This window comes from Ictidomys tridecemlineatus, chromosome 4 (assembly GCF_052094955.1).
Source record: "Ictidomys tridecemlineatus isolate mIctTri1 chromosome 4, mIctTri1.hap1, whole genome shotgun sequence".
NCBI classification, from domain to species: domain Eukaryota; kingdom Metazoa; phylum Chordata; class Mammalia; order Rodentia; family Sciuridae; genus Ictidomys; species Ictidomys tridecemlineatus.
In genome coordinates, this window is record NC_135480.1 from 1,450,353 (window position 1) to 1,471,515 (window position 21,163).

General features: G+C 65.0%; 1 long non-coding RNA gene across 1 annotated transcript; it reads right to left on the reverse strand.

The window, feature by feature from the left end:
- Window positions 1-10,679: 10,679 nt before the first annotated feature.
- LOC144376934 (uncharacterized) lies at window positions 10,680-20,614 on the reverse strand. Its single transcript, XR_013437283.1, has 3 exons — window positions 15,629-20,614; window positions 14,439-14,850; window positions 10,680-11,103 (listed from the first exon to the last, which is right to left on the reverse strand). It is a non-coding gene; the product is annotated as an uncharacterized LOC144376934 (long non-coding RNA).
- Between the last annotated feature and the right edge of the window lie 549 nt (window positions 20,615-21,163).

Consider the following 21,163-nt stretch of genomic DNA (forward strand, 5'->3'; position numbering starts at 1 on the left):
GACACAGCTCACCCCAGAACACCAGGCAGGACAGCTCCGACCCACTAAGGGGGACCATGTAGCGGGGACCTTCCAGCCACGGTGCCCTGCCACCCCGGGCACCCAGGCCCCAGGCCGAGCCCTCCTGAGTGTGCGGGGGACAACTCAGCAAGTTGGGCCCAATAATACGTCTCAAGGCCACATCATGGCCACGGGGTCCACACCGGGGACGCAGACTCAAGTGACTCCCCAGGAGTCAGCGTGACACTGAATCCACCAAAACACCCGACCATCTCAGTAGATGCAGGAGAAGCACCTGACCAAACCTAACGTCCACTCAGGACCCTGTCCGCCAGCCAGGGTCAAAGGCATCTGTGCACTGACTCCCCCTGGGGGGATTCGGCCCTGCCCCCCGACTGGAGCCTGCACTTCCCTCCACCCCAGCACGGAGGGGGCACCACCGAGCCCTGGAAACTGCAAGGCCCAGCGCTCACCCAGGAAGAAGTCAGAAGACCGTCCACGTGGAGAACCTGGAAGGCTCTTTCTAAAAGCCAGGACAACGAGTGGGTGACCAGGACCACACTGCAGGCCCAGGACCAGCACAGCACCATCGTCAGAACGGGGAGTCCACCAGCTCAGTGAGGAAGCCATCCCAGCGCCCGAGCAGACACTTCTCTGAAGAGGACATTCAAAGGGCCAGTGGCACAAGACACTCAGCAGCATTGAGCCCCAGGGACAGCAGGCCACAGCACAGCCAGCACCTCTAGGACCTGTCTGCACTCCCTAGAACAGCTGTCACTGACAAGACGGATGGACAGACGCCAAGGTCAAGGACAGGGAGGAGTGGGAGCGTCCTGGGGGTTAAGACAAAGGAGACACTTGAAGGCATGGCCTGCAGGTCCTCCGAGGGCTAAGCATGGGATGACCACGGCCCAGCAATTCCATCCTAGGGCAATGAACAGAGCCCACAACCCTGGCTCCCGAGTGCCCAGGGCAGCACATTCATGGCAGCCCAGAGGGGATCAGCACAGATGTTGTCATGGTCAAAACCTGTCTGTCCACACCATGGAATATTATGCAGCTTTGAACAGGAGTGAGCACTGGCACATGCACCACCACCTGGTGGGCCTTGGACCTGCCACCCTAACCCGGCAGCCAGCCACTGGTCAGCAGGGCGTGCAGCAGCAGCGAGGGAGGGTGGAGTAGACACAGGGGGCACAGAGGGCAGAGGAGAGAGAAGGGCTCTCACTGATGGAGGACACGTGTCCGCCAGCCTCCCCAGTGCTGGCCCTGCAGCCTCCCCCGGGCTGCCCCCAGCCAGGCCACTGCCGGCAGACTCACACACCCGGGCTCCCTCCAGGAGTGGCCAGGGTGCCCTCCTGTCCTGAGTGCTGGGTCTGGGCCCCCCGCTGGCCCAGGGCCTGCCAGCCAGAGGGCCCTGTGACCCAGGTGTGGTTCTTGTTGGGACCAGGGTCCTGGTGAAGTGCCTCTCCTGCGGAGGAAAGAGGGGGACGTCGGGTGAGGCGATGTCCCATGACGTGGCTTCCTCCCCTCCCTCACGGCTCCAGTGAGCCCTTGCCCTGGGTGCGCTGGCCCCTGGGCCCCAGCCCGCTGCTGCCCACACTGCAGCGTGGGCCCGTGGTCGTGACTCCTTCCCTGGACCTCGTGCCCTGCTGGTTCTGCTTCTCAGGAGGACCTGCTGGGACAGCTGCCAGCTCAGCTGGGCGTCCAGGGGACCTCGGGGGTGCGAGGGGGACCCGTGCGGCTTCCCCAGGGTGACCCGCTGGGCACCTGGGACGGGGCCCTGGGAGAGACGGCCCCTGAAGGCCAGAGGCCCGGGTAGAGCTCTCACCCCCGCCCCCGCCCTGGTGGAGACAGTTTCCTGCAAAGCCAGCAAGAGGCCCCGCTGTGGAGGCCAGGCTCCAGATGAGGACAGAGGCTGGCCGTGCCGGTGTGACCCTGACCCTATGTACTTTTCCTGTTCCTGGAAGAAAATGTTACTGGCTCGAAGGAAGATTCCCCCGGCCAGAATCTGCTCATGTCCACGCACAGCGTCCAGCGCAATCAAGATTCCTCAGGGACTGGCCTGGCTCTGCTCCGGTCCAGCTGAGCTCCCCCACCCTGTTCCTCACGTGTGACGGCAGGGAATGCTCCGTGCTGAGCAGAGGGGCCTCTCGATGGGGGAAAGCGGTCACTTCCTCCTGGCCCTGCCTCCCCCCACCAGCCAGCGTGGAGGCCAGCGAAGGCCACGTCCCCGCACACTGTGTCAAGGACAGAGCGAGGCAGCACAGCCCCCCGGGCAGCGTGTCCTGCTCCTGGTCAGAGCCACCCCTCCACACCCAGGGCACCGCAGGGTCTTCCCGGGAAGGCGGCCGAGGACCCGCTGTCTTTACAGCGCCATCCCCCAGCAGACCCACGGTGCTGTCGAAGCTCAGTGCCGCTGAGTCCTGCCTGGGAGAGCCGGAGAGCCTCGCCTGGCCACGCTGGACGCTCTCTGGGCTCCGGGTGGTCACTGGGGGTCAGCCAGCGGCTCCCTCCAGGCTTTCACTGAGGTCCCCGGGGGTCCTGGCCCTGTCCCACCCATGGCAGCGCCACACCCGCCCCTTCCTGGAGTGACAGACCTCACCAGGTCCTCGCGGGAGGGTGGGCTCGGGCCGTCCAGAGTTCCCCTCACGCGGGGCCACGCCACTGACACGGCTGCCGACGCGGCTTCAGGCAGACGCCCGTGTGGAAGTCCCGTGTCCGGCAGGAGCAGCTGCCCCGGGCAGGACAAGGCCCAGGAAGCAGGAAGGGGGCGCCTGACACGTGGCTGCCTGGGAGGACGCCATGCTAGGGGGCGAGGAGGGTCCCCCGCGGCCCCAGAGGGCGGCCCAGCCCCTCTCCAGGGCCCAGTGCAGCACCCAAGCTCCCGCGCAGGCCGCCAGGGTCTTGTGGGTCGGATTTCCTGAGGACGGGACCTGGGCTCCGTTGCCCGGGCCTCCCTGACTGCAGCCCTGGAGAGAAGGTTCTGGAAAAGTGTGTGGAGGAGTTTCCGGGACCAGAGGGTGTCGAGAAGCCGTCCACACCCGCAGGGTCCCCACTCACACGGAGACACAGCTGCCAGGAGAGGCCCCGGATTCTGTCCCAGACCAGAGGCCACCTCTGCCCGGCCCCAGGCCGTGCTCAGTGAGCTTCTCTGCAAAGGAGGGTGGTCAGTACCATGGCTCCGAGGCCAGGTCTGGGCCACACCTGGACTTGCCTCTGCCCGGGTCGCGTGACAGCAGCCTAGGGGTGTGCCGTGAGGGCTGGCCCTGTGCCACCACGCAGGGTCCAAGGACCTGAATGTCCTGACACATTCGTGGGTCACAGAGCACTCTTCCTCCTTAACTACTGTTTTTGAATATTCTTTTTTACTTATCGATGGACCTTTTATTATTTATCTGAAGGGCTGAGCGTCAAACCCCGTGTCCCCTGCGAGCTCGGCCAGCGCCCCAGCTGAGCCAGCCCCAGCCCCCCTTTAACTTTTATGCAACCGTGAGTGTAAAAGCCGCTCGAGCAGAGACTGTGGACGAGGTGGACGCCCTGAGGTGTCACCGGTCTCAGAGGAGAGCACACCCAGCAGGGGACAGCCCCAGCCCAGGCACTCAGGAGAAGGCAGGGTCACCAGCAGGACAGGAGCTCAAGGCCACAGCTTTCAGCACAGAATGGGGGACCACCTGTGCTCACAGAGGCCAAGATGCCACACGCCAGGTCACCCCTGCACCCCAGGAGACTGCCCGGGGTTCAGGGTGGGGAGCCAGGCAGCTTCAAAGGACTCATCCCCAGTGTGCCCTGCCCAGGTCACTGTCCTTGGTGCTGCCCCCGCAGCTGCAGGCCACGTGGGGCCTCCCAGCCCCAGATCCCAGGATCAGGGGCCAGGGTCAGCCCTGGCCGCTCCTCCCCCGGGCCCCTGGCCGCCCAGCCCAGCCTGAGAGCAAGGCCACAGCTAATCTGCTCTCCAGGCAGATTCCTCTGAGAGAGATAAGCCCCCACCCAGCCAAGGTGGGTGGGAAGCCAGGGCCACTTCCTTAATTGGCATTTTCCAGTTGAGAGAACATTCTATACCGTTTTCGCCCGTGCCATTTAATCACCAAGTGTTTTCGTTTTTGAGAAGACCTGAAATTGCAGAGATCTTTGGGATTTAGTGAGGAATGCAAGGCCTAATTTTGCCTAATTACGAAATGTCTCGGCGGCGACTCTGACACGTCCCAGAGTAGGCGATGCAGACCCCTGGGCCTCCCGGGCGGTGGGGGGCCGGGGGCGCTGACGCAGATGTTTACCTGATGTCTTGGGCCGGGATCTGGTTTACATTGGGAAATCAGACTGTTTACAGGAGCCCACATCTGTGTCCTCCTCTCCTCCCTTTCATTTCTCTGTAATGTTCTGCAGGTCTGCCTCGGGTCCCTGCGGGACGGTCAGCAGCGCCACGCGGATCACGCCATGCCAGGCCGGCCCCTCGTGGGGACTCGGCAGTTCCGCACTTGGCCCGGGATGCGGGGGGCCTGCTGGGAGAGGGGGGGATGTGCGTGGAGACGGGGAGGGTGGGGGCCCGTGGCCCTAGGGACGGGCGGGGCCCTCCACCCCCAGCTCCCTGCAGGGCCAGGGTCCACCAGACCCCAGAACCTTCTGGAAGTAGAACCTTCTGGAAGCAGAGGCAGAGAGCGGGCAAGGGGCTCTGTGATGGTGCCTGGACCCTGAGAAGCCCCTGTGCACAGGGGCCCGAGGGCCAGGCCCTGGCTGCAGAGGGGGGCCTGGGGTCAGGGGCAGGCGGGGGGCCGAGCCTGGGCAGGGTGGGGCAGCTCGCGGGGGCCCACGCGGCACCTCTCCCCTCTCCTGCCCTCTGGGCCCAGCCTGGACCACCAGGACCACAGGCCACTGCGGCTCCAGCTATGTGCTCAGGCCCCGCCACTCACAGGGGGACGCGCGGCCTCTTCCCAGGTGGGCCTGGTGCACCCTCGGCCCGCAGGCCTTGACCGGCTGCCCTGGCCTCTGAGGACTCGGGCCTGGGCTTCCTTCTCCAGGGACCCTGCTCTGCAGCCCCAGACCCCAGACTCCACCGCCCTCTGTCCCCAGGCCTGTGCCTGCTCCCGGGGGTCCTGCCCCCAGCTCTCCTCGGGACAGCCTGTGTCCCCCCTCGGGCGGGGCCTGGCCTTCCCTGCCTCCTCCGGGCCTCCCGGCCCCCCGTCCTCTCCTGTCTGGGCTGGTGAGCCAGGTCTGCTGGCCCGAGACCTGGGCTGCCCCGGCCACGGCAGCCCCCGAGCTCCTGGTCGGCCAGCAGCCCTGGGGGCCGTGAGGGTGCCTCTGTCACAGCCCACGGTGGTCACTGCCCCCTCAGGCCACTCTCACCCCACCAGTCTCCTATGCCTTTCCCACGGGACCCCAGACCCGCCACCCCGGGCTGCCTCAGGTGGCATGGCTGGGTCCCCTTCATCCTGTGCCTGACCCTTCTTCAGGGAGCAGAGGTTGCTGGCGAGGGCACCCTGGCCTCCTCTTGCTTTCTCGAGTGCAGATGAAATGGTGGCTGCTCCAGCAGCCACCTTGAACCAGGAAGCATGGAGTCATGTCAGGATCAGGGAGCAGAAAGGCGGAAGGAGCTTGGAGCCTGGGTGCCTGTCTTGGCACCCTAAAACGGCCTCTCCGACCCTGGGCAGTGGGGCTCTGTCATGGGGATAGAGAAGCCACCCTCCATCTTGTTCAGGACGTGGTTACTGTGAGTTCCCTGCTGTGTATGGCCTGTTTCAAGAGGATTATGAGCCTGCGGATGACGGGAATGATACATTCCTGTGGCAGGCACAGAGAGCCCGGGGTCACTTGGCTGTCACCTCCCCACCCAGGGGCGCCTGCAAGCCCTCCTTTCCCACACGGAGCCTGGACCGTTCCCCACAAACCCGTGACCAGACACAGGGCACATTTGGGTTTCCCACGCGCCAGATCTGCCTGGGATCAGGGATGTCAGGGCTCACTAATATTCCCCCGTGGTCTGAGCCTGTTTCCTGCACATGGGAATCTTCCAGCTCAGGGCCCATAAATCGCTCTGCTAATGCCCCTGCAGATAACGGGCAGTGGCGCCATCGCCGCTGCAGGCTTTGCCAGCTGCCTCCAGGGACGTCCAGCACCCCTTTCCCTCTCAGCCTGCTGAGCCCTGGGCCTGCAGCAGGACCGTGGGACAGGCCGGGGCTGCTGGGTCAGGGGAGAGGGTGCCGGGCAGCCCCCAGGACCTGTGCCTCCCTGCGCCCTGCCCCTCCTCTGTCTGCTGGCCACCTGCTCTCTCGGGTTGGCAGTGGCCGTCCAGTTCGGCAGCCTTCCCTCGGGGGCACCACTGGGTTGGCCCTGCTGGGTTTGGTCAAGTGATTCTGCGGTGGGGTGCTGATGACCGCGGCCGTCCTGCCCTGCGGCAGGGGTGCTCCACGGTCGGACTCTGGCCAGGCCTCTCATGGACGTCTAAACCGCCGTCTCCAGTTCCCGGGGCTTGTGCTCAGGGTGGCCGAGGCCAGAGCGCCTCGACTGAGAAGTGGACCTGAATATCTCCCCAGAGTGTGGGTGGAGAGGACCGTGAGCCCAGTGACCGCTGAGGGTGGACAGGAGGAGGCTGGACATTCACCTCGGGGTTGAAAGTCCCAGCATGGGGAAGGACCTGTCCTTCATTGAGGAACCTCTGTTTGCACTCATCATCCTGGGCCACTTGTGTCCCCTCAGCGTCCTCCTGGGCCCTGGTCGACTGTCCATGAGAGCAATAAGGTGTGAGCTAGTGTCCTGCCTCAATGGCCACTGGTGGCCCAGAGACCACTGTTTCTCAGAGAGGACCATGACCAGGGCAGGTGGAGGGCTTCAGTATGCAGAGACTCCTCTGGCCTGGACTCTGCAGGGGACAACAGCCCAGCCCCGCCGAAGCCCCTGGTCCTGAGACTGACCCCGAGTGCCCTGCCTGAGCCCTGGGCGGCTGGGCAGTCTGCCTCTGCAGGTGCCTGGTGCCCTCCGTGTGCAGGGTCTGCAGTGTGCGCCGTGGGCCACCATGTTGCCACTTGCTCTCACGTCGCTGGCTTGCCAGTGTCACCTGGGTCCCTGGGGTCCTGTATAGGTGGTAGGGAATGCCACCAGCATGGGACTTCCTGCTCCTGCCTGGCCGCCAGCACTGAGGGCCTCCTGGCTGACCAGGAGCCCAGGGCCTGGCAAGTTCTCAGGTGACAGTCAGGTCCCACCTGCACCTGGGGGCGCCGTGGGGTTGATGGACAGGCCAGCACTCCGTGGGTTCCTGGAGCATGTCCCTAGCTGTGGTGTGAGGAGGGCTGCGGGGAGGGCGCTGGTCTCAGCCTGGAGGGAGACCCACCTCTGCAGTGGCCCCGCCCTGGTCCTCGGAGAGTTCCCGGAAGCTGCTCTGAAGCCAGTGGTGACCGCCTGGGCCTGCGCTGGCCCCATCCTCCGGGCTGTGCGGCCCTTCCTCGGCAGGAGTCCCGGCTCCGTCCTGTCCTCCAGACTCGTCCTCCCAGGACCCTGTGGACACTGGTCTTCTCTGGAACACCCCAGGTCCACTTCCCATCTGGCCTGGCCTTTCCCACATCCTCCAGAGTGACCCCTGGAGACTGAAGGCTGCGGGATGTGGGGAGGACCGAGGGACCCGGACGGCCTGTGTAGGCACACGATTGAAGGGGACGGGTGGAAGGGCCATTCTGCCCTGAGAGCCGGCAACACGAGGTCATTCTCTTCCACTCCTAGGACTGTCCACCTCCACTGCCCCGCCTGGGCCGTCCTGTTGGGCCCCACAAAACTCACGCCACTGTACCCGGCCTGGCCCCTGCCCGCCCAGGCCCCTCCTTGCACTCGGCGGCCCCCTCTCCAGGTTCTGCATACAGCTGGTGCTACGTATGTGTTACTGAACCCCATGGAGAGACGCAGGAAAGGAGGAGACGGTCACTGTGGCTGAGGCCCGGCCCAGGTCTGCTCTCAAGGCTGGTCAAAGGCCTCCAGTAAAAGCCTGGGTCAGTGTGGCTCCGAAGCTCATCCCAGGGAGGAGCAGAGTGGCCTGGAGCCCGTACAGGACAGGGCTCAGGGCACAATCAGGATGCCGCAATCTCCTTGGAGTCCCCAAGGATTTCGGTGGCTCTCCAGCACTGGACAGCTGGCGTCAGGGCCCCAGAGAGCTTGGTGTCTCCTGCGGACCCCAGGCGGGCGCTGGGGGCCGGCTGGCCATCCAGCCTGGAGGGACTTGCTGGCCTTTTCTGCTCACCCAGGGTCCTCTGCCATGAGCACTGCCTGCCACCAGGTGGCGCCTCTCCCCTGCCCGCGGTGCCTGCCCTCGCTGCTCCAGAGCCAGCCCTGGCTGAGCTGGGCCTTCCCTTTGTTTCCTTCCCTCATGGGGACAGCCCTGTCATCTCAGCCGGGAAAGTGGGGGGACAGAGTGCACAAGCCCCTTGACGGAGGTTGTGAGGACGTCGGTGTCTGCCCAGGACACAGAACCCTGAGCGGTGCCGCCCGGTCTCAGGAGCTGGGACCTAGAAGAGCAGGATGCCCACGAGGGAACAGGGAGGGGCCACAGGGGCCAGCAGGGGCCAGCAGGGGTAGGAGCCACCTCCTGTGGGCCTGACTGAGCAGCCCTGTGGACCAGTGTGGGGCAGGGGCCAGGGCGGGGACAGGGTAGGTACATGGCGGTCCCAGCGGGGCCATGGGCCACCTGGCACAGGGGAGAAGCTGAGCCGTGGACTCTCAGGGCAGCTCTCTCACCCTGGCCACTGCTACACCCTGCCCTGCAGGACTGTGTGGGTCCCAGAGGGCCAGGAAGGGGGTCAGAGGACGGGCTTGCCGGCTGACCTGGCCTGCCTACCGGGGCAGGAAGGGCGGGGTCCTGCAGGGGCCTGGCAGGCGCCTCCCTGTGCCGGCCTGTATGGAGGCCCCCTGCCCACTGCTGGGCTGCAGTCCCTGCCCGCCCTTGCCCACAGACTCAGCGCTCTCTGCCACCAGGGGGTGCCCGTGGACTTCTCAGCCACGTGGGTTCACCAGGTCCCCTGCAGGGCCTGGTCCTCCTGCAGGACCGGCTCTCAGCCCACAGGTCACGTCACCACAGGGGGGTGGACTGTGCCCAGGAAGGAAGAGGGAGCAGATGGGAGAGACCCGGGCCCAGAAGCGGAGGTGCTGAGTCAGTGACCACTGGGCTTTGGTGGAGAGCCGGTGACTGATCTCCATAACCTCTGACCTCCCAGTGACACAGCGGAACCCATTCTGCAGGAGACCGCGGCCAGAGATCCTGGGATGGTCTGGTGTCCCACGGCAGGGGAGGGGGGTCTGCCTGGCCGTGCCCTGCAGCTGGACCTGCTCCCATCCCGGGCGGGGGCAGCCCGTGCACAGCCTCGCCCTGGTGGCAGGGTCGGGGCGCAGCGGCTGTTCCTGGCACGGCAGTGTGGAGGCCGAGGCTGTGTCCACTGCCCAGCAGCGGGGAGGGCGGGCCAGACCAGGCAGGAGGCCGCCCAGGCGGAGGGAGGCTGTGCATCTTGCCATCTGCAGGGCTGACTGCTCTCGAAACCACGCAGGGACGCCCCAGGAGGATGGGCACCAGGTGATGGTCAGGGACACTGGGCCCTCGCCTGCTGTCCCCAGGGGCTACTGGACCAGGCCCTGCGTCTTTGTGTGGCCTGCCCTTGCTGTCTGGCCTTCAGCACGTGCCCAGGCTGAGCTCCACGGAGGTGGCATGGGGTCCCTTGGCCCCTGGGGACCCTGGCGTCCCATGGCCCTACCCCCATTGACTTGGGTGACAAGGATGCTCTCCTGCTCCGAGGGCCACTGGCCTGGCTTCAGGAGCAGTGCCCTCCTCTGGTCAGCCCAAGTGCACAGTGGGGCCTCCCTCCCGCTGCGGTGAGCTGCACGCGCCTCCATTGTTCCCCCAGCTCCCCCAGCCAGGCGGACGGTGCCCTCCCGAGGGCCAACTCGCACACCTCCTCAGAGCCCCAAGTGAGGCCTGCGTCCTCCGGTCCTGGGGGAATGACCTGCAGGGCCACTTCCCAACCAAGACCCCCCAGGACCCCAGGTCCCCTGTCCTCCCCCTGGGCACAGTCCTGCAGGTAGGTCCTGGGTGTGACTCTCAGTCCCAGCCTCGTCCTCAGTCCACTTCTACCCATGGGGACGGCTCAGAACGGGATGCCGTTCCAGTGTCCCCTGGGCTTGTGTCCCTGGCGCTTCAGGCCCAGGCTAGGTTCCGATCCGATCAGCACCACGAGCAGGCAGAGCACTGGGCTAAAGAGTGCCCACCCCGGGGCATGTCCCCTGGGACATCAGAATGTGACCTTCTTGAGAAGTAGACGTCATCGGGGTAACAGGGTGGTGCTGGGGAAGGTGGTGTTTACGGGGAAAGGTGGGGGGATCGGAGACACCGACAGAGGAGGGGGCAGGGGTGCATGGAGACGGTGGACACAGGCCGAGGGGTCCTGACAGCCCAGAGCTGGAGGACACAAGGACCCCTTTGAGGGGGTGTGTCCCCTCCCCAGGACTGTAGCACAGAAGTCTGCCGTGTGGAGCTGGGTCCACGCTCTCTGCTGCAGCAGCCTGGGGGAGGAACGCAGGGCAAAGGCCAAGGGCCCCCCCCCCACCCCCGCTGCAGCCCTGCTCCCCCAGCCGCCGCGCAGAGAAACAGCAGGTGCAGCTCTTTTTCAGAGAACATGTGAGGAAAATTACAAGCTAAAGAAAAAGAGGAAAACTATGACACCACTGTCATTATTTCAAGATTAAACAAACAAAAGTTCCTGGGGAAATGGCACAGACAGGAAGCAGGAAGTGGCCACATGTCCAGCCTCACACCTGATCCTGGGCAGGATGGAAAGGCCCTGGCTCCGGAGGCCCCACACCTTACTCCTCCCTCTCCACCTGCTGCTCTCACCTCCTCCACCCTCCACCTCCAGAACCATGACCTGCTGTGGCTGCTCCGGGGGCTGTGGCTCCAGCTGTGGGGGCTGTGGCTCCAGCTGCTGCAAGCCCGTGTGCTGCTGCAAGCCCGTGTGCTGCTGTGTGCCAGCCTGTTCCTGCTCCAGCTGTGGCTCCTGAGGGGGCTGCCAGTCCAGCTGCTGCCAGTCCTGCTGCTCCTCAGGCTGTGGGTCCTCCTGCTGCGAGTCCAGCTGCCCCCGTCTGCTGCCAGTGAAAGACCTGAGGCTCTCATCTCAGATCTCGGTGAGTCCTGCAGGTCCACCTTCCCCAGGAAGTGACCCGATCTCCATCTCAGTTCTGGCTGAGCCAGAGACCCAGGCCTGATGAGGTAAGGCGCGGCTCCAGGCCTTAGCCTGTCCTGCACCCCTTTCCCGTCCCTCCCCCCAGGTCTCTCCGCGCCCCAGGACCTCCCACCTTCCCCACCGGGACCTCCTCTGGCAAGCCCCTGGCCAGGCCCAGCGGAGAACGGGGCTCTCCCTCCTGTTCATGTGGCTTTCTGGCCCCTTGACGCTTGCCTCTGCACTGGGGTCATTTTAGAGCAGCTCAGGGAGTGAGGGGAGCCCGGCCCCACAAGGCCCCACAGCCCCTGCCCGCAGCCCTTGGGCTCTCCCCCAGCTAGGGTCCAGCAAGAGCTGAAAGGCGCTCAGCCAAGGCCCCCCCAGGAACCGGGTGTCTCTGTGCTGCCTTCCCTGTGGCCTTCCCCTAACGCTGTCCGCAGGGCCGCCACCCCACCTGCCTCCTCAGGGAAGAGCCTCGGGTCTGCAGAGCCCTGGACGCAGCCATAAGAGAAAGGAGGCCCTCAGCCGGGGCGGTGGCCACGCCTGTTACGCAGGCCCCGGAAGCTGAGGAGGAGGAGCACAGGTTTGAGGCGATTCTGGGCAACTTAGTGGGACCCTGTCTCCAAATAAGACATAAAGGGCAGACTGTAGCTCAGGGTGGGGCACCCGGGACCCCTCACCAACACTGAGCGAGAGCCAGCCAGCGAGCGCTCCGCAGGGGGACTCCAGTCCAGGTGCGTCACCTCGGGGCGCTCGGGCCTGCGAGAGGCGGCCTCTGGAGAGGCTCTGGCTGGCATTCGACCCGGGCACACATCCTGCCACCTGCCACCAACGTCGGGTCCTGGGGGGAGGAGCCTCTCTGTGCATCTGGCCCCCATTCTTGGAGAAGCAGGTCACCAAGCCTGCGGGCGAGGTCACAGGTGACCACAGAGCCATGGCCGGTGACCTCACAGCAAAGGCACGGGACCGTGTGGGTGGAGGCCTGGAGACCTGCCGGCCTCCAACTCGCCACCCTCCAACTCGCCACCTCAAAGGCACAAACCCCAAACCCAAGAGAAAAGAGGCGGACAGGACTCTGTCCACTACAGAATGGGGTTGGTAGTCCCCCAAAGAAACCCCCAGGTCTGGATGGCTTTACTGGTGGATTCCAGGAATGAATGGCCAGAAAGCAGGAAAAGGTGTGTGTGTGCACGTGTGTGCATGTGTGTGTACATGTGAGAGAGAGAAAGAGAGAGAAGAAAGAGGGAGGGAAGGAGGGAGGGGGAGGGGAGGAGGGAGGGAAGGAGGGAGGGAGGGAGGGGGAGGGAGGAAGGGAGGGGGAGAGAAGGAGGGAGGGAGGGAGGGGGAGAGAAGGAGGGAGGGAGGGAGGGGGAGAGAAGGAGGGAGGGAGGGAGGGGGAGAGAAGGAGGGAGGGAGGGGGAGGGGAGAGAAGGAGGGAGGGAGGGGGGAGAGAAGGAGGGAGGGAGGGGGAGAGAAGGAGGGAGGGAGGGGGAGGGGAGAGAAGGAGGGAGGGAGGGGGAGAGAAGGAGGGAGGGAGGGAGGGGGAGAGAAGGAGGGAGGGAGGGGGAGGGGAGAGAAGGAGGGAGGGAGGGGGAGGGGAGAGAAGGAGGGAGGGAGGGGGAGGGGAGAGAAGGAGGGAGGGAGGGGGAGGGGAGAGAAGGAGGGAGGGAGGGGGAGGGGAGGGAGGGAGGGGGGAGAGGAGGGGGAGGGAAGGAGGGAGGGAGGGAGAGGGAGGGAAGGAGGGAGGGAGGGAGAGGGAGGGGAGGGAGGGAGGGGGAGGGAAGGTGTGGGAGGGAGGACGGAGGGAGTCTCAGTGTTTCAGTGTAACAGAAAACAGGGGAAGTTTGGTGAAATAAACTGTGGCTCTCTGGAAGGTCGGTGAGATTGACCAAGGCCTAGCAGGTGGACAGGAAGAGCAGACACCGGGGGCCAGCAGCAGAGATGGAGAACAGGATGAACCGAGCCACCAAAGTCCCTCGGGAACAGAGCCTGGTCCCTCATTCCTATTAGAGAGACTTGAATCACAGTTAAGGAAACACTTCACAGAACAAGCCACACCCCCGCCACGCGTCTGCACTGGCCGATTAAATCAAACCTTGGGGAAGCAATAAATCATACGAATTCCATGAATCTTTTCCCAAGAATGGAAGAAGAAGGAGCGCTTCCAACTCTTAAAGAAATTTAGGGGTGGGGGAACATGCCCCTGGCCCCCAAACCTGACACAGACACTCTGGAAGGCAAGAGGTCCCCGAGTCCCCCGCAGTGCAGGACAGATGCCCAGCTCCAGCCGGCCACTGAGATGAGAGGCCCCAGCCAGGGGACACCCCAGCCATGAGGGCCAGAGAGTCAACCCGAGTGACCACCTGAGAAGACCCGGAGGACGATGCGTGCCGCAGAGCCACGCGGGAGCCCCCACAGCAGGGCAGCGCGGTGGCCAGTGCCCCTCCCGCCGGAGACAGGCCACGTTGCCGCTCCCCGGGGCTGGAGCAGGATGGGCAGGTGCCTACCACCACCCTCCCTGGCACCGGAGGGCGCAGCCTGTCCCCGGGGAGGATCGGGAGGAAGACCGGGCTCGTCTGACTCTCGCCGACGCGCTGTCTGCACGGAAGACGCAGCGCACCCACCACCTCCTGAGCCGTGAGCCACACCCTCGGGTCACAGGTGAAGTGAGCTGGCCTCACGCACATCAGCCAAAGCCGAGGCAGAGCCACCGCCAGCCCCTACGAGGTCACTCCCGAGCAAACAGGCACGTACGTGGAAGGCCGCTGGACACCTCGCACTGTCAGGAACTGCCGGTCAGCCAGGAGGCTCTGTGGGAACGGCCACCTTGGCCCAGGGCTGCCAGGGCAGGGACAGCAGCCAGTCCCCGGGGCCGGTGGAGTGCGAGCTGGCCCAGCCGCTGGGAGGGCAGCGCGGCAGGCAGCTTCCGCAGACCTCAAAGACCCTCATGCCTCCTGGAGGTGGCCCTCCTTGGGATCCAGCCAGGCGCCCCAAACCTGCCCCCTGGTCACCACTGCTGCTCGGAGGCAGACAGGACGCCCACCAGCACGTGGACTGACAGAAGGGGGATGCCAGCCAGAGGGACGGAAACCCACCACACGGCTCCTAGGAGACTGACCCAGAGCTGCCACGTGGCCAGCCCCTCCACCGCCAGCCACGCACCCGAGGACGTGCAGTGGACAGCACAAAAGAGGCCGGGCAAGGTGGAGAAGCGCCCAGCCGTACGCCCAGGAGACCAGGCCAGCAGGAGCCGCGTACCTGTGAGCAGAGTCAGGAGGAAGGCAGCTGGCACGGTGCCCAGCCCAGGTGAGCCCAAGACGGCGTGCGGGAGGAGCAGACAGGACAGAGCCGAGGGCTGTGCAGGTCCACCCTGGGGCCCTGAGTCGTGGACCCCTGGAGAGCAGCTCGGGGAGCCAGGATGGAGCACGGCCTGCAGACGGCCGGATGCGGTGACGGTGGCACACGGTGGGAATTGCTTCATGCCCCTGAGCTCAGGAATGGCGACGGTGGGGACTTTATGTGCCACCATAGAAACAGCTGGGCGGCTGCGTGGCTCAGAGGTGCCCACCTGCCTGGGCGGGCGGCCAAGTGGGAGGGGCTGTTCTGGTACCTCGACTCCAGCTGTGCGACCTCTGGAAGAGACACTGCAGGGCAGGAAGGTTCCGGGTCCCTGGAGGGAGAGGGAGCAACAGTTGGAGACAGAGGCTCCCGCGGTGGCACCACCCACCTGGGGACACCTTAGGGCAGGTAGGCATCACTGCCCGACTGTCAAACCTGCAAGGTACACAACACCCGGGGTGCCCTAGCGTGAACGTGAGTTGAAGTGACAAGGTCACAGGCTCACAGACTGACAGAAGGACATTCCTGGTGGAGCCACGCCTACTGGAGGAGGGCCGCAGGGGACCCACGGGATCTGTGCATCCCATGAGAGTTTTCTGTGAACAGGAAACTACCCCCAAAAGTCCACTAAAGCCCTCCAAGTGAGCCCTCATGAGTGACTGCTGTGCGGTGAGGTAGCGCCAAGGACAGGCGCGCAGGCAAGGAAGGAACTGCGTCTCCAGCAGCCTGCGCGGGAGACCCTGCTTCCTGCTGGTGCCAGGGCGGCCGGGTAGAGGGGCCGGCTCCTTTGTGCAGCTCTGACCAGGGGCCCCGGCTCTGCCTTGGGAGCCACAGAGCCGCCTGCAGTTCTGCCCCCTGGAAGAGCAGGTCAGGGTGCAGGACCCTGCGTCCGTCCGTGAGGGCCTCTCAGGGCGTCCCCCGCTGCACAGGAGCACACCGCCTCTTCCCACCCCCGCGGTGGGGTCACATGCAGACCTAGCAAGGGGCAGGATCCTTTCCAACAGACGGGCCGGAGCGCTTACGGAGAAGCCCGCGACCCAGACCTCGCCATCTCTGCTGAACTAAGCTCACGACACACTTGAGAGGCCACAGGGGAGAGTCTCCCTGACCTTGAAGACCAGAGCAGGCGATGCGGTACCCGAGATCGCGGAGCCTCTTCCCGCCTGGCCCCGGCCGCGGGCTGGCCTGGCGGTGGCCAGAGGTGGAGGGCCGAGGGGATGGTGGCAAGGAACATCCTTTTCTGCATTCTCCCCTCACCGAGCGTCCAGTCTTGGGGGGCTCTTGGTTGCTTTCTTTTCTCAGTTCTGGGGGGTGAGCCAGGCAGCTCTACCACTGAGCTGCTTTCCCAGCCCTTTTTATCTTGAGTCAGGGCCTTGCTGAGCTTCTGAGCCAAGGCTGGCCTTGAACTTGACCATCCTGCCTCAGCCTCCGAGTTGCAAGTGAAACAATAATGACTGACCATTGGACCAGAGACCAGAGAGGGAGGCACGGCCGCGTCCAGCTGCAGCGGCTCAGGGTTGGCGTGGAGCAGGTCTCGCTGTCTGGGCAGGGACAGTTCCTGAGTGGCCATGGAGGCAGGCGGAGCCCTCCACAGAGTCTGGGAACCAAACAGAGGGCCTGGGGACAGCTGCAGGGGCTCGAGGCCTGGGCAGAGCAGCACAGTGAGCGCGTGGGGAGGCGCCCCGCAGGCAGCCGGCCGCACTAGCAAGACGCTTCCTCTAGGTCCCGGGCCAGGCCCGAGGCCTGGTGCTGACTGGGCTCAGCGCTGGTGAGGATCTCATGGCATATGGCGGGTGGCAGGCTGGGGACCTGTGTCTGAGCCAGCGACCTGAACCAGGAGCCGAGGGAGACAGATGCCACCCACGACCGAGACCCAGAGACCTCTGCTGGGCCCTGCCTCCTACGGGCCCCATGCACCTCCTGTGCCCCACCCTGGGGACCAAGGACCCTGGGGGACACTCGAAGTACACCCAGACCCTATGTGTGCCCCAGCGAGCGTCAGTCCAAGGGGCGGGAGAACGCTCCGCTCCCTGTGAGGAGCAGGGACATGCAGGGGCCTGGAGTAGAAGGCGGCTCGGAGGACGGAGTCCACGGGGTCAAGACTTGGAGACCTGCAGATGGAGGCCGTGAGAGTCAGGGTGTGGAGGGCCGTGGTCCCCAGGTCGGCTCCCCCAGCACTCTGGCCTGCTCCGCTTTCTGGGCACGTCGCCCTCCTCCCACCCATCCTACAGGACCTCTCCGTGGACTCTGTGGGCTGGCCTTGAGGTGCCCACATGTGGCCCTCGGCTCTCAGGCCCCATGCTCTGAGGCTGGGCATCATCCCCCAGGCCTGCCTCTGGGTTCCCTGCTCTTGGGTAGGGGCGCCTGGGGACCCAGGGCCTGCTGTGCCCGGCTCCTCGTCATGAGGATGGACAGCCCAAGGCCCGCGCTGCCGGCTCAGGCCACATCCCAGCAGCAACAGGGGCAGAGCTGGACTCTCCTGTGACTGGGGTCCTCACGAGAAGAGGCAAACAGGACACTGTCTCCCAGAGGGTGACCTCGTGGGGACACAGGAAGAAGCCAGCATCTGCGAGCCAAGGAGAGAGCCTCTGAGGGTCCAGCCTCAGCACCGGGATCCCGCACTGCAGCCCCAGGAGGCAGGAGAGTGGGCGTCCCCGTCGCAGCCGCGTGGCACTTTGTTCTGTGGCCTGGGCTGGCGGACGGGGCGACACCTCAGAGAGCCTAGGTGCCAGCCTTGGGGACACTGCCAAGAGCCGGCCACAGAGCTCGCAGGAGCACAGCTGAGAAACCGTGGGGCCACAGGTGAAGGGGTGGAGCAGCATCGAGAGTCCAGAGACGGCCCCCACACCCGGACCGCGGGACCCTCCCCACCATGGCGGGAATCGCAGGCGCTCCGACCTCACTCGAACCCTTTGAGGACTCTGAGCCAAGTGACCGAGAAGTCCTCACGTGGGAGGTGACTTCAGTCCGCGTCTCAGGCCACAGGAAAGGACGACTCTCAAAGGAATCTCAGATCTGAGGGAAACAGAGGAGCGGATCTCTGTGACTTTGGGTTGGGCAAAAAGCATCTTCCTCGTGCTGTGACTGGCACCATTTGTGAAAGGAAAACACGGATAAATCTGGCCTCGTCCAAGGTAAGAAATCCTGTATTGGGGAAGGCACCATCAGGAGAGAGCCACCAACCAGCAGAAGATATTTAAAAACTCTGACGGAGGACTCGTGTCCGGAACACGCAAAGAATTCTCCAAACTCAGCAGAAAGAAAGCCGCTAAATATGTCAACAGACGCGTCACCAAAGGACAGAGACAGATGGCAATAATCACACGGAACGCTCCTCGACACAGCGGGTGACTAGGGAGGACTAAATCGAGCCCCGCGAGACGTCACCACGTGCCCTTCCGCGTGGCCGGAATCGGTCCCCAGGAGCTGTACCCATGTGGAGGGGACACAGGGCGCTGTGGCCCCCGTCCCCTCTAGGGTGAGCAGGCCGTGTCCCCTGGGGAAAGTGGCCACCGTTTCTTATTCATAGTCACTTGGCTCGGAGCCCCTGAAGGATTCGAGTGAGGCCGGAACTCCTGCCTGAGCGCGTTTACCTGTAACTGCCCAGAGCCAGAGAAGCTCCACGCTGCCCTCCGCCAGGGAGCCAGCCGGGCAGCTGTGGCGCAGGCGCAGGCCGCTCAGGTGCCAAGCGGCAGGTCCAGCAGAGGGTCTGCCCGGACGCGGAGGCCACGCGACCCCACACCTGTGGATGCTCACGGAGAGGGAGGCTTCGGGGGTCAATGGTACCTGCCGGGGTCATCTGCAGTGGGGAGCCGTCCGCCCAGGGCGCCTCTCTGGTGGCCTGGCACACTGGCTCTTGTGGTCCCTGGGACTAGTGCCTGGAGGTCAGGTGGGAGGGCTCCTGAGGCACCTGGGCCAACATGGGGAAGGCTGGTCCAGCGGGGACGGCAGACCCTCTGTGGGGTCAGACTGCAGGTGGGCTTGAGGGAGACGCAGAGGGGCCTCGGAGCCACCACAGGACAGCGAGTGAGGACAGGGCAGGGCCAGCACAAGGGAGCGTGGGGAGGGTCTCCTGATGAGGCCAACTTCCCGCTGGACAAAGTGCCCGTGGACACAACCAGGGACCTCGTCAGACACGCTGCACTCGTGGCCCTAAGCAGGGACCCAATAGAAAACTAAGGCAGACGCGTGGACAGAGGGGACACCAGTCAATAACAGGGAGGAGACCAGGGACGGGGAGGAGAAGGAGAGGAGGACGTTCAGAGACCACAGAAGGGACAGGCCAGCCCACCAGACCCCCAGCTCTGGCCCTTCCTCTGCAGAAGTCTGTCTGAGGCTTTTGCAATGGACCTGCTGCTTGCTGGCCACTCTGTGTCCTGTCCTTCACTTCTTTGCTGAGGGGAGACAATGAACCCCTAGATGGCAACAGGCTGTGCGGGGACACCGCTGGGGACATCCATCCACAGGTCCCTGTCTCTACTGCTGGGCCCAGGTTTTCCCCCCGGGGCTCCGTCCTCCGCACACCAGGTCCTCCGGGGCCAAGCAGCTCCGTGGTGTCCCAGTGAGGTCCTCAGTCTGCGGTCCCGAGAGGGAGTTGGGTGCCTCTGTGAGATGCTGCTGCGGAGCCCCATGGTCCGGCCACTCAGCCCTCGGTTCCTTGCTCGGTCCTCAGCACCACTGTCCTTCAATGGCGCTTGGATACAGGGCTACAGGGACGGTGACTCGGCTCTGTGTGGGCACTGTCCCCTGCACCGAGTGCCTGCGTCCCTGCACTCTTCAGTGAATGACAGTGGAGCCTCCATTTTGCCCCGGGGACTGTCCAGGCCTGTCCTGCAGCCCCAGTTCCTGGCCCTCCTCCTGCCTCCTGTCTCAGACGTGCTGGGAGCTGGTGTGCTGCTCAGGGCAGGACCAGACCGGGCAGCAGCCCCTGGCCTTGAGCTGCTCCAAGGTTGAGCTCAGAGCCAGCTGCTGGAGAGTCCCTGTCCCCATGGCTAGCGCAGAGGTCCAGGAGATGGGAACAGCACAACCGATAAGCCCTGCCCGGCAGGCAGACGTGAGGAGGCCAAGGAGGGGCCCAGGCCCGACCCTGTGAGCTCTTCTTTTCAAGGACTGTGACACGTGAGCAGAGGATGGCGCATGAAAAGTACCGAGATGTTTAAAAAGGTTGGAATCCTGCAGGGAACACTGTCCACCCCAGGGCCTGTGTGCGGGTCTGAGGGCTGACTAGAACACACACAGGTTTGGTGTTGGGAGGGGCTGTAGGAACGTCCGTTGAAAAAAGCCACAAAAGAATACGGGAAGGTTTCGTTTGACGTGGAGTCGAAGGCTGCCCCTGCGAGATGGTGGCGTTTGGCCATTTTTACTCTGAAGGCAGCGATTCAGAGGAGCCTGGTCAGACACGATGCACACAAACATGTCCAGATCAGGAAACGGTCAGAAACAACGGGGAAAGGCTGGCCTAGCCGCGACCCTGACCCTCGGGAACTCATTTTCCTGAAGCCCCGCCACCAGGGGAAACCGGAGGACAGGGCTTCCCGTCAGCGCCGCGGGAACAATGGTGATGAGCTCCGTCTCGGGCCAGGTCACCAAGGCCATCCGACAAACAACCCTCACAGGGGCCCAGCCCTGGGCCAGGTGGTCGGTGCCCGAGGTGCGGTGTCACGGAGTTGTTGACCCCATCTGCTCCGTCCTCGGCGGCCCGCCGTCTGTCACAGTTGTCCTGCTCGCAGTGTCCATCAAACACAAAACTGCGGCACAGAAAAAAACCTGGAGGAACAAAGAGGAGCCGCAGCTGGAGTGTCCCCGACACGTGCCGGGCGGAGGGCAGGGCTGTGTCCAGCCGCGGGCTGCGTCCCCGTGCCGAGCGGAAGGAGCAGGTCTGTCTGAGACCGCAGCGAGCAGCCCCACGTCCGTCTGCACGTGGAGGAGAGTGAGTCGCGCACCGCGCTGCACAGAGCGTGTGCTCCAGGAGCCCAAAGTGCTACGACCCCAGGGCCACTTGTCACCCAAAGGCCGTGTGACCGTGAACCTGGAAACCAGAAAGGGCCAGGCCCAGGGAGCCCGATGCTCACTGCTGCCCAGAGATAAGACAAGGGGACAGCAGGGACCCCCAGAGGGACCGGAGCCAGCGTGGACCTCCCACGCAGAACTGGGCCCGCATCTCCCTCCCCTCCCAGGCCAGGCAGCCCCGCGAGCCCCGCCCAGCGGGCACCCCAGAGGGCACTGCCCGCCCCTCACTCTCCTTCGCACCTGACATACCCGGCAGAAAGAGCCGCCCTTGAACACGCTGGGCAGAGCGAGCGCCTTAGACCAGCCGGCGGGGCTCAGCAGGAGGGAGCCACGGGTGCGGTCAGCGCAGGGACGGGCAGCTCACCCGACCAACTCGGGAGCGGCTCTGCCAGGATGACCTCCGGGGGCAGATGGCCTGCGAGCCAGGGCGGGGAGGGCAGGTGGCAGGGGAGGGCAGGTGGCAGGGGGAGGGCAGGGGGAGGGCAGGTGGCAGGGGAGGGCAGGTGGCAGGGGGAGGGCAGGGGGAGGGCAGGTGGCAGGGGAGGGCAGGTGGCAGGGGAGGGCAGGTGGCAGGGGAGGCCAGAGTGGCAGGGGGAGGGCAGGTGGCAGGGGGAGGGCAGGTGGCAGGGGAGGGC